We start from the raw sequence: 12,424 nt of genomic DNA, 5'->3' as shown, positions 1-12,424 counted from the left end.
AACTCATGACTTGCCCAAATAGTGAGCAAAGATAGCACTTAAAACTGTGATGTGCGGAACTTGTGCAAAACAATATGTGGTCGTATTTGTTACACGGATCCCACTTCTTAAACCATAATTTTAATCGAGGAAAACAATGAAATGTGGATGTGAGGTACTTATAAAGTGCCAATAAAGTTTATATAAATCATAAACTTTGAAATATTTGTGGAAATACGCAAAATATGCATAATTGTTTGTACTTATTTGACACTTGGATACTACTTCTTAAAACGTTTCTACATTCAAGGAAAAAAGATAACATTTGGATGCAGGGTAACTCATAACTTGCCCAAATAGTGAGCAAAGATAGCACTTAAAGCGGAACTTATGCCAAAAAAATATGTGGTCGTATTTGTTACACGGATCCCACTTCTTGAACCATAATTCTAATTGAGGGAAACCATGAAATGTGGATGTGAGGTAGCTAATAAAGTGCCAATAAAGCCTACATAAAACGTAAACTTTGATATATTTTTGTGGAAATATGAAATGTATGCATAATTCTTTGTACTTATTTGACACTTGGATCCCACTTCTTAGGGCGTTTCGGCATTCAAGGAAAAAATATAACATTTGGAAAGCAGGGTAACTCATAACTTGCAGCATTTATGCAGAAATGCATAATTATTCATACTTTGTACAAATCCCACTTCTTGAACCATATCTACATTTGAGGAAAAAACATAAAATGGTGATTATAAGGCGTCCATATAGTCAGCCCACATTAAAAAGTAAGGTAGATAGGATTTGGACGAGTTTTCAGTGTACAGTGTGTATAGCAAGACAGAATTATGATCCACTGAAAATAACTCAAAGTATAAACAATAATAGCGCATGAATAAAATGTATTTCTCTCTCCTTAGAATTGGTTCATTAACAATTTACATGTTTTGTAACATGGGCTAAAAACTCAACATTTAAAATGATCACTGTACACCTGAACTTAACTTTAATTATGTAAACAAAACTTTAAAAAGATTCAAAAAAAACATAAGATAATGATTTGATAATATAAATAAAATACAGTTTAATAATATAAAAACAACCCTGTTTTATTTCTCACAGCTATTTTCCCTCTGTAACTTTCCTGACCTTCCAGAAACTGGTTGCTCCGAATGAAATATGAAAGTGAAAATAAACGTAATATTGCGGCTTCCAGCTGTCACTCTAATAAATCACCGGCACGCAAAAAGAACTCATTTGTGTTGTTGCGCGGCGAGTGTGATTGATGAGCGCGCTTCCAGCTGCGGTAAAGGAGACAGAGTTCAACAATATCTTTTAAAAAACTCAAAAAGTTAAAACAAGCCCCTGAGATTCCTTAAAAACAAAAAAAAATGCACTTTTTGTCTCGGATTGCTCTTCAGTTCAACACAACAAGCGCGTTGACGCGTCACATCAGAATCAATACAGCTTTTTTTTTTTTCCAGGCTGGCAGCGGTGAAAGTTATCTTGCTTTTATTCGGGGTACGTCACACAGTGTCGATGATACCTTTTTTAAACACTTTTCTTTTTGATTTGAAATCATTACCCAGCAAAAAAAAAAAAAAGACACCCGGCAGGTAAAAGCGCTGACATTCTAAGAGTGGATTGCATTAGTGTGGCATGCAGCGTCATACCTTGTTATCCTCTTGCGCTGCCACGTCTCATGTCCACTTCTTTGGAGTTGCTTGGCACGTGGATCCCGCTTCTTAAACCTTTTGTGCAATCTAGAAGAACAGGAAATGTATATTAAAATTGATATTAATTAGAATATAATTTTATAACACAATGCTCCAAAGCATTGGTTTTCTACACCAAAATTCATCTATTTAAACTTATCATTATTGTTATTCTCCAGATTTTGGCACGCTCTACCTTCCACATGTTTCACCCGATTCAAACCGTTCCAACTTCAAACTGCTCAGCCTGTACAGGAATTGCGGGCTTTCCCTTGACAAAGTCCAAAAATTCCCAGATTTTCCCATTCAAAATGAATTGGCCATTTTTCAAACATCCACCATTTCCACATTTTTCAACCTATTCAAACCATTCCACCTTCAACATATTCCAACATTCTGGAAATTGAAACTTCCCCTTTTCCAAGCTCTATTCCCACCCTTTTTTCTGGCGACGACTCTTTCCACATTTTTCAACCCACTTTAAATCGTTCTACCGTCAGAATATTCCTCTTAATCAGGACAAAAAAAAAAGTTGTCTTTTGAACTGAAAAAAATGTTCCCGAAATTCCAGGAGTCCCGTAATACAATTTCTCAATTCAACATGTTCCTTCTTCAACATTTCTCGACCGATTTGGAACATTTCAACACCAACCATTTCAACTCATTCAGACCATTCAAGTTTTTTACCATTTTCAAAAAAATTCTCGCTTTTCCCAAAATTCCTCAATTTTGGGGAAATTCCCATTGAAACGAATGGGATATTATTCAAACTTCCATAATTCCCACATTCATCCACCCATTCAAACCATTCCACCTTTGACACATTCCACCATTCTGGAAATTCTAACTACCCTTTTTCCAAGTTCAAAAAAATTCCAGATTTTCCCAAAATTCCCTAATACCATTTACTACTACAACAACATTTCTTGCCCGATTTAAACAATTCTAACACCAACCAATTCAACTCATTCAGGTAATTCATGCTCTTAATCATTGTTTAAAAAATCCTGCTTTTCCCAAATTTCCCGAATTTCCAAGTTGCACAATTCCTACATTTTTTGACCTAGTGGTTAGAGTGTCCGCCCTGAGATCGGTAGATTGTGAGTCATACCAAAGACTATAAAAATGGGACCCATTACCTCCCTGCTTGGCACTCAGTATCAAGGGTTGGAATTGGGGGTTAAATCACCAAAAATGATTCCTCCCAGGGGGTGAACAAGGTGATGGGTCAAATGCAGAAAACAATTTCGCCACACCTAGTGTGTGTGTGACAATCATGGGTACTTTTACTTTAACTATTCAAACCATTCCAACATTAACACATTCCACTCATCCTGGACATTCAAACTAACACTTTCCCAAGTTCCAAACCAAATTCCTGTTTTCCTGGAAATTCAAACTCTTCAACATTCAAACCATTCCAGCATTTAAACAATTTCAAAATATTAACCATTTCTACATCCATCTAACATTCAGTCAGCATTTCAGTTCAACTTCAGCATTGGAGCATTCACACGCAATTCCTTCAGGAATTGCCTTTTCTAGTTAGTATCAGTTATTGTGACTGTAGTATTAGAGTTTTAGCAGGTACATTTGCTATAAAAGCTGAAAAAGAACTAAAAACTAGAATTTGCAATTCTGGTAGGAATTGCGTGTGAATGCCCTATGTGCGCAAGCTGTCAAACCGCCAATACAGGTGAGCGGAACTGAAATGCTTGAATGTCCTGGGTGGGTGGAGTGTGTGGATGTTGGAACGGTTCAAATCGGTTGAGAAATGTAAGATATGGAGAGGTTTGTATATTTCCCATTCATTGTCAATGGGGGGAAATTCCTGGTGATTCCGGGTAATCAGGGAATTTGCTGGCATGAATGTCCAGGGTGAGTGGAGAGTGTGGATGTTGGAACGGTCCAAATCGGATGAGAAATGTGGGATATGCAGTCGATTGTATATTTCCCATTCAATGTCAATGGGGGAGAAAATTTACGGAAATTCCGGGAAAATCGGAAATTTGGGGGAAGGGAAAATATGTTTTGCGTTTGATTTATCCGAATAGTAGTGTGTGTGTGTGGCTGGCTGAAAGGTCAGAATCAGGTTTAAAAAATGCAAAACATTTTGAGAATTTAGGGCGTACATTCATTTGATTGGGAATTTTCAGGAAATTTGGGGAATTGTATATGAATATCGATTCTAGCACAATTGTCCTAGATGATATGAATGGGTTGGCGTTGGAATTTTTGGAATCGGTTGAAAAATGTTGACATAGTAACAGTTGGATTTGAGAATGCGCATTTCGGAATTCCTGGAATTTTGGGAAAACCGGGAATTTGTACAAAAAGGAAAATGATGCTGTTGTCCCAACGAAGAAGGAATGTTTTGAAGGTGGAATGGTTGAAAAAATGGTTGAAAAATGCGGTCTAAAAAAATACAATGAAATAAAATAAACAAGTACTGAGCAGGCGGCGAGATCGAGGAGCCACAATAAATGTTGATTTGTTTACTTAAAAAAAACAAAGAAACCTCTGGCTGGCTCTGAGATGGCGCCGTGTGACTGAGTCCCTGAGTTTTAGGTGTGACCGTACAAAATCAGCTAAAGAGCTCGCCTAAAACGTTACCATGCTAACACTTACCATGTGTCACATACCAAGTTATGTGACTCTGAGGTAAACGGTTGCAAAATGAGCAAAAAGTTAACATGCTAGCATGCTAACATTAGCATGCTAACACTTAGCATGTGTCACATACCAAGTTATGTGACTCTGAGGTAAACGGTTGCAAAATGAGCAAAAAGTTAACATGCTAGCATGCTATCATTAGCATGCTAACACTTAGCATGTGTCACATACCAAGTTATGTGACTGAGGTAAACGGTTGCAAAATGAGCAAAAAAAAAAGTTAGCATGCATGTTAACAATTAGCATGTGTCACATACCGAGTTATATGACTAAGGTAGGGGCGTCAAAATTATTTTAGCTCAGGGGCCGCGTGGGGGAAAATATGTGCACACGCGGGCCGTACTATTAAAATCATGGCATTAAAACTAAAAAAAAAAAGAAAACTTCAGATTATTTTCTTTGGCCAAAAATAGAACAAACACATTCTGAAAATATTACAATAAAAATATATTTAAAAAAAATACCAACAGCGGTAAAGTTTAGATCCATGAAGGAAAGAAGAAAGTGAATGAATGTTTATAACTGAATACATAGCAAAGGGATTTCCTTGAACAAATAAATAAATAATAAATCAATAATCTTGTTTAGCTTATTCATTGTTTATGTTCTTTGTTTTTTTTTTGCTCTATGCTTTTTAACTTTTGAAGCACTTTGGTCCAATTTAAAAATGGTTGTAATTGTGCTATATAAATAAAGTTGCCTTGCCTACATATGCATAAGTAATGTGTTTTCCTTTGTATTATTTTTTATGACTTAAGTAACATTTATGACAACCTTTTTTCCAAAACACAATATAGAATGTGAGATATAACAGGATAATGCATACATGTATCATTTGTTTTCAAAATGCTTACAAAAAAGTGGGACCCCAGAAATTTACTAGTATTGGTGCGTGCGAAACAGCAGCAGGCTGCTGTGGCCTGCGGGCCGGTTCGAATACTAATCAAATATCATCCCGGGGGCCACAGATAATTCATTCTTGACTTTGACACCCCTGCTCTGAGGCGTATGGCTGTGGTATTAGTGACAAATAAAGAATATGGACTGGTGCTTGCTCAGCAGCAGGCCCGTAATAAAAATAATACAAATAAAACCCAAAAAAATAATACAAATGAAACCAAAAAAACAGTCTTTACACTTATTGTTGCTTTTAGATGTAATATTAAGCGTTAACATGATGTTTGGAAAAGTTCAAGCATTAAAGACATACATTACACAGGGATCCCACTTCTTAAACCATTCCTACTTACGGGGGAAAAGCAGACATGTGGACACAAGCTATCCTTATCAAGGTTTAGAAAATATTAGGGCATGTCATTATTTTAACGACATGTGTAATTACAGCATAGACCAGTGTTCATTAGGTAAGACAAGCAAAATAGTGAACCCGCATTTAGTTCTACCACAAACATCACATATTTGACTGAATAATGAAGAATAAACAGAGCAGCAGTGGCTTGTGCTTGCCAAATAGTGAGTCAACACAAAGTGACACAGTACAAATGTTAAATTAATTTGCGCACAACAATAGTTTATCAATTGAATATGTTTTGGAAAAAAATAGAACGTTGCGGTGGTACTTGTGATGAACGACATACTATTTTTTAAAGTGCCCTACATATGTACGGAGACATGCTCATGATGGGGCCACCAGCGTCGCTGACTTGGCTCGACAAAGGTGTGCGAGGCTCGTTAAAGCCCGGTCCAATTATAGAATAGTAATTGATCATCCGCTTGTGTGTTCCTGCACCCCCGCTTCTAACCCCCCAATTTTGCAACGTGGCTTACATTCCCGTGAAATAGTTGTGGGAAGCACTGAGTTTGTTGTTCAAGTCCTGACAACTTAAAAAAAAATAATAATAAATAAAGTGAGTGTTGGAACAATGTTATATTTATAATATTGCAACAGTTAAATGTTTATATTAGAATTACAGTGGAAACGCAAAAGCCCCTAAGATCAGACAATATGAAAGACAAAAGTGTGACTATGGCCATAGAACCAAAGGAAATAAAAATAATCGGTAATTAGTAAAGATGTCTGATAATGGCTTTTTTGCCAATATCCGATATTGTCCAAATCTTAATTACCGATTCCGATATCAACCGATACCGATATATACAGTCGTGGAATTAACACATTATTATGCCTAATTTTGTTGTGATGCCCCGCTGGATGCATTAAACAATGTAACAAGGTTTTCCAAAATAAATCAACTCAAGTTATGGGAAAAAAATGCCAACATGGCACTGCCATATTTATTATTGAAGTCACAAAGTGCATTATTTTTTTTAACATGCCTCAAAACAGCAGCTTGGAATTTGGGACATGCTCTCCCTGAGAGAGCATGAGGAGGTTAAGGTGGGCGGGGTTGGGGGGTGGGAGGGGTAGGGGGTAGCGGGGGATGTATATTGTAGCGTCCCGGAAGAGTTAGTGCTGCAAGGGGTTCTGGGTATTTGTTCTGTTGTGTTTGTATTGTGTTACGGTGCGGATGTTCTCCCGAAATGTGTTTGCCGCTCTTGTTTGGTGTGGGTTCACAGTGTGGCGCATATTTGTAACAGTGTTAAAGTTGTTTATACGGCCACCCTCAGTGTGATCTGTATGGCTGTTGACCAAGTATGCTTGCATTCACTTGTGTGTGTGAAAAGCCGTAGATATTATGTGATTGGGCCGGCACGCAAAGGCAGTGCTTTTAAGGTTTATTGGCGCTTTGTACTTCTCCCTACGTCCGTGTACAGCGGCGTTTAAAAAAGTCATAAATGTTACTTTTTGAAACCGATACCGATCATTTCCGATATTACATTTTAAAGCATTTATCGGCCGATAATATCGGCAGTCCAATATTATCGGACATCTCTAGTAATTAGCAATAATTGTTCATTTGAGGACACACGCCGTAATAAAATATAAAACGTATCAATAAAATGCATTGTTTCGCGATGCAAACTTTTTTTTACATGCATGTGTCATTTACAAATCGACTGCACAGTAGTACCTCAGAAATTGGTTCTCCTAAGTCGAAAAAACTCGTATTGCGAAACAAGGTCAACCTTGGAAATAGTTTCAAATGCACTTCATCCGTGTTTGCCCCTCCATAACCTTAATCATTTTATGTTAAACACACCATCCTCCGCAGCTTCTCCATATTTTCATGGATAAATGTCCGACGTTTAGATATTATGCTAACATTCTTGGCTGGCATTCTGCTTTAGTGTGGTGCAGACTAGCGGTAATACTTGGCTACACGCTCAGCCATGTTTTTTTAATGATTCTTCAGAGCACTTTCCATCACACTCACTCTCTTTGTGCCCACTATTGGAAAAACAAAGTTACGTCCATTAGTTTTATTTTTAAGTTGAATGTTTTCTCGCTCTGACTGTCTCGAATGTTACCCTGCTTTTAAATGTGTATTTTAACTGCTGTGCAGCACTTTTACTGTTTTTAAATTGTGCTACTGTACATAAAAAAGTGGATAGGTTCGGACTGGAATTAGTCGACAGGCGATTGCATCCAGAAAATCTCTTAAAATTGATAGAAAAAAAAAAAAAGTATTTATGAACAACTTGAATGTCAACAGGGTTATTTTCATAATATGTTGCAGTATGCATATGAAGTAGTAGCAAACCAGGAGTTAAGTCAGTATTTCATCAACATAATGCAAATAATGTTAATCTTAAGGTTTTAGAGCTATTGCTATACAAACCTCAAGTAAAATTGCGAACCTGAGCCCTTCCCTAAACGCAGATCAAGAATGCGAGAAGAGGTGCGTGTAAAAATGGCAATTTATGAACGGGCGTGCCCGTGGGAGATTATGTCATTTCACCTAATTGGGTTAAAAATATTTTTTGCAAACCAGTAATTATAATCTGCAAATGTGCTGTTGTTGAGTGTCGGTGCTGTCTAGAGCTCGGCAGAGTAACCGTATATTAGTCTTCCATATCAGTAGGTGGCAGCAGGTAGCAGCTTTGTAGATGTCGGGAACATGGTCTGTTGTCGTGATAACAATATGCGGGAGGCAGTGTGCAGGTAAAACGGTATCTAAGATTTAAATAAAAAATAAACAATAGGCGAGTGCCGCTAAGAAAATACATTAAAGCTTAGGGATGGCTATGCAAAACGAAACTAAAACTGAACTGGCTGCAAAGTAAACAAAAACAGAATGCTGGACGACAGCAAAGACTTACAGCGTGTGGAGCAGATGGCGTCCACGATGTACATCCGTACATGACATGACAATCAACAATGTCCCCACACAGAAGGATAGCGTCCGCACACTTAAATATTCTTGATTGCTAAAACAAAGCAAGTGCGGGGAATATGGCTCAAAGGAAGACATGAAACTGCTACAGGAAAATACCAACAAAAAAGGAAAAGCCACCAAAATAGGAGCGCAAGACAAGAACTAAAACACTACACACAGGAAAACAGCAAAAAAACTCCAAATAAGTCACGGCCTGATGTGACAGGTGGTGACAGTACACCTACTTTGTGACAAGAGCTGTAGTGATGCATGCTCGGTTATGGTTTAAAGTCATATCCAACAATTGCAAGAACAACTTTTTATTGTCAATACCGGCTACTGAGTTTTGTTTATGTTTTCTGCTGGTGGTGTGCCTCAGAATTTTTTCAATGAAAAAAATGTGCCTTAGCTCTGAAAAAGTTGAAAAACAGTGGTGTAACACACCTAACTATAGATAATTAAATATAATAAATGTATGATATATATATATATACATATATATATATATATATATATATATATATATATATATATATATATATATATATATATATATATATATATAAATAAAATATATCAACAATATAATAATCATGTACAATAAATTAACTAAAAGGTGCATAAATAATCTATTTAAAATCTATTTGTAGCCTCTTGATGGTGAGGTGCCCAGGGAATTCCACTTTTCCTCAACCCTTGTGTAATGTTCATATTGTTGCTACTCAGCCAGCGTTTGTGGGTCTGATGGACCCGTTGCATTTTGTGGCTTTTAATGCCTCACAATCAAACACGTTTATGTTAAAATACTGAACAGATGTTTACCTTATCCCAACAAACATTAGGTGTGTTACACGAGTGTTTTTCAACTTTTTCAGAGCCAAGGCACATTTTTTTCATTGAAAAAAGTCTGAGGCACACCACCAGCAGAAAACATAAACAAATTAAACTCAGTAGCCGGTATTGACAATAAAAAGTTGTTCTCGCAATTGTTGGAGATGACTTTATACCATAACCGAGCATGCATCACTACAGCTCTTGTCTCAAAGTAGGTGTACTGTCACGACCTGTCACATCACACCGTGACTTATTTGGAGTTTTTGCTGTTTCCCTGTGTGTAGTGTTTTAGTTCTTGTCTTGTTTATTGGGATAAGGTAAACATCTGTTCAGTATTTTAACATAAAAGTGTTAGATTGTGAGGCATTAAAAGCCACAAAATGCAACGGGTCCATCAGACCCACAAACGCTGGCTGAGTAACAACAATATGAAACATTTCTCTGCCAGTTTCTGCATCCCACAGGGATTCTTCTTTTGTGTTCCTGCACCTGCGGTTCCCACACAAGGCTGCGACATTGTTCGTCAACACTGTCTGCTCTCTTTTTCTCGCACATTTGACCCTCTGATGTTCTGTGTACCTACACTCTGTCCTCCTCCTGTCTAAGCCTGCTGTGTGCGTGTGTGTGTGTGTGTGTGTGTGTGTGTGTGTGTGTGTGTGTGTGTGTGTGTGTGTGTGTGTGTGTGTGTGGGTTGGGTAGGTGCGTGTGGTACACAGAACATCAATTTCCACACTTGTATTAGCCCCGGGTCCAGTGGACCCGGACATCTTATATGTAATAGAAATGTGTAGGGGGGTGTATGGTGTGTGGTCATTAAATATGTATTCTGATTTATGTTCTTCACAGAAAATGAGCCAAAGTCAGTGAGTCTCAGTTTGAAAAATTAATTAATTGTATAAACACCACACAAGGGTTAAGGCGTCATCCTTGCCCCGGTTGTCGGTCAGAACTTGCTGTCTTTTGAAAGTCCCTCAAATGGTCATAAAGACGCAGGAAATCTTGGCGAAACAAAAGAAAACATCAATCCCTTCCGATCGTTGCGGTCTTGGCACGGACGCGTGTTCCTGTGCGCGGTAGCGACTTATTGTGGACATATTGACGGGCCGAGTCAATCAGGAGTCTGTCTCTGCCGGCGCATGCCGTCAGTCTGCCAGCGCTTCTTTTCACGGCGAGCAACATGTCTCCTGCCTGGGCCCATTATGAATAGACACTCTGCCTTTGTGTGGGCTCATTATCAAATAAGTACGGGGAGAGAGGAGGCAGACAGACCTTTTTACGTCTTGTCAGGGAAGACGCCACGGCCATTAGCGGCTGAGCATTAACAAAGGCAAGGACGGACGCCGGCTGGCGGGAGGAAGAGGAGGATGCTAATATCGCCACCTTGTTATGATGGCATGCATTGCACGGCGACGTATGGATGCGACTCCATCTTTCCTCGTTGTCTGTGGCGCTTTCCTATCACTCACAGCTGCAGACCGACAAAGGAATGGAAAATGGCCCGTGGAAGTCACAACAGCATCATCAGTCTTGAACATGAATCGTCCCGTCTATTAACGCCATTTATTATGATAATGAAAGCTGGAGGTAATTATTAATTTTGCGTAAGAGCGCTCATTGCTCTCGTTGGCGTCGGTGAGTCATTAAGTCGCCTTCGAGGAGGGAAGTCGCCAATCTGATCCATCATGACAATAATGAGACAGAGATGAAGTCATCAATTTCGTGCCACGCACCGCCATCTCTAACTCCTCCACTCTCAGCTCCTTCTTTTACCACCACGTCAAGGTGAAACGTCAACTTTGCAACAACTTTACAAAGTGCTATGTTTTCCAGCTGTTTTGCAGCCTATGTCTGTGCTAACTGTGAAACAACTTGGCTGTCCAAGTACCACCAAATGACCGACATTAAAATACAGTAGCATAGTAGACACGTTTTATTTAGTCGTGGTCAAAAGTTTGCATATACTTGTAAAGAACATAATGTCAAAAGTTTCCAATCATTTCTGCGACTCTTGTTTTTTTGACCACAGAACTTTCCTCCAGAAGGTCTTATTTTTGTCCATGTCATGTCAGATGAAACAAAAATTTAGCTGTTTGGCCAAAATACCCAGCAATATGTTTGGAGGAGAAAAGGTGAGGCCTGTAATCCCAGGAACACCATTCCTACCGTCAAGCATGGTGGTGGTAGTATTATGCTCTGGGCCTGTTTTGCTGCCAATGGAACTGGTGCTTTACAGAGAGTAAATGGGACAATGAAAAAGGAGGATTACCTCCAAATTCTTCATATTTCGCCTTGTTTGTTGCGTTTCGTTTCATTGTAAAAGATGTCGATCGAGGAGACGGTGTAAGAAGTAAAAGAGGAGCCATGTTCATATGTTGTTAATATTCAGTGTTTTATCGTTTATCATTTTCTATTTTCATGTACGTTATGGGTGTCTCATTCCCTAAAAAGTTTTTTGAGGTTGTCTGTCAAAGTTTTTGTATCAGTGTTCCGAAAAAAAGAGACCACGGCCCACATACTGTACAGAAGATTTTTACAGAACTATATATATATATATATATATATTTACACACACACATACACATATATATATATATATATATATATATATACACACATATATATATTTATACATATATACATATATATATATATATATATATATATATATATACATATATATATATATACACAAATATATATACATATATATATATATATATATATATATATATATATATATATATATATATATGTATATATATTTGTGTATATATATATATATATATGTATATATATATATATGCTTTCAGACACATTTTTTCTCCCAATGTGGCCCCCCGAGTCAAAATAATTGCCATGCCTGTTCTCGATTATAAATCATGCCTCTCACCTTGATAGCAAAAGAATGAGGACATAATCTTACAAGTTGGTCAACTTTGGCATCTACTTTGGAACCGGAAATGGCGTGAAAAACACAAA

General features: G+C 37.8%; 1 long non-coding RNA gene across 1 annotated transcript in view; it reads right to left on the bottom strand.

Moving 5' to 3' along the window:
* Window positions 1–1,657: 1,657 nt before the first annotated feature.
* Window positions 1,658–12,424, bottom strand: part of LOC133617372 (uncharacterized) — a 40,951-nt gene continuing 30,184 nt past the window's right edge. The window contains exon 3 of the long non-coding RNA XR_009816988.1: window positions 1,658–1,748. This is a non-coding gene — a long non-coding RNA (uncharacterized lncRNA). The remainder of the gene's footprint in view (window positions 1,749–12,424) is intronic.

The sequence above is a fragment of the Nerophis lumbriciformis genome, linkage group LG16 (genome assembly GCF_033978685.3).
Source record: "Nerophis lumbriciformis linkage group LG16, RoL_Nlum_v2.1, whole genome shotgun sequence".
Classification (NCBI taxonomy): Eukaryota; Metazoa; Chordata; class Actinopteri; order Syngnathiformes; family Syngnathidae; genus Nerophis; species Nerophis lumbriciformis.
The sequence above is the reverse complement of the archived record's forward strand: the minus strand, read 5'-3'. Positions and strand labels throughout refer to the sequence as shown.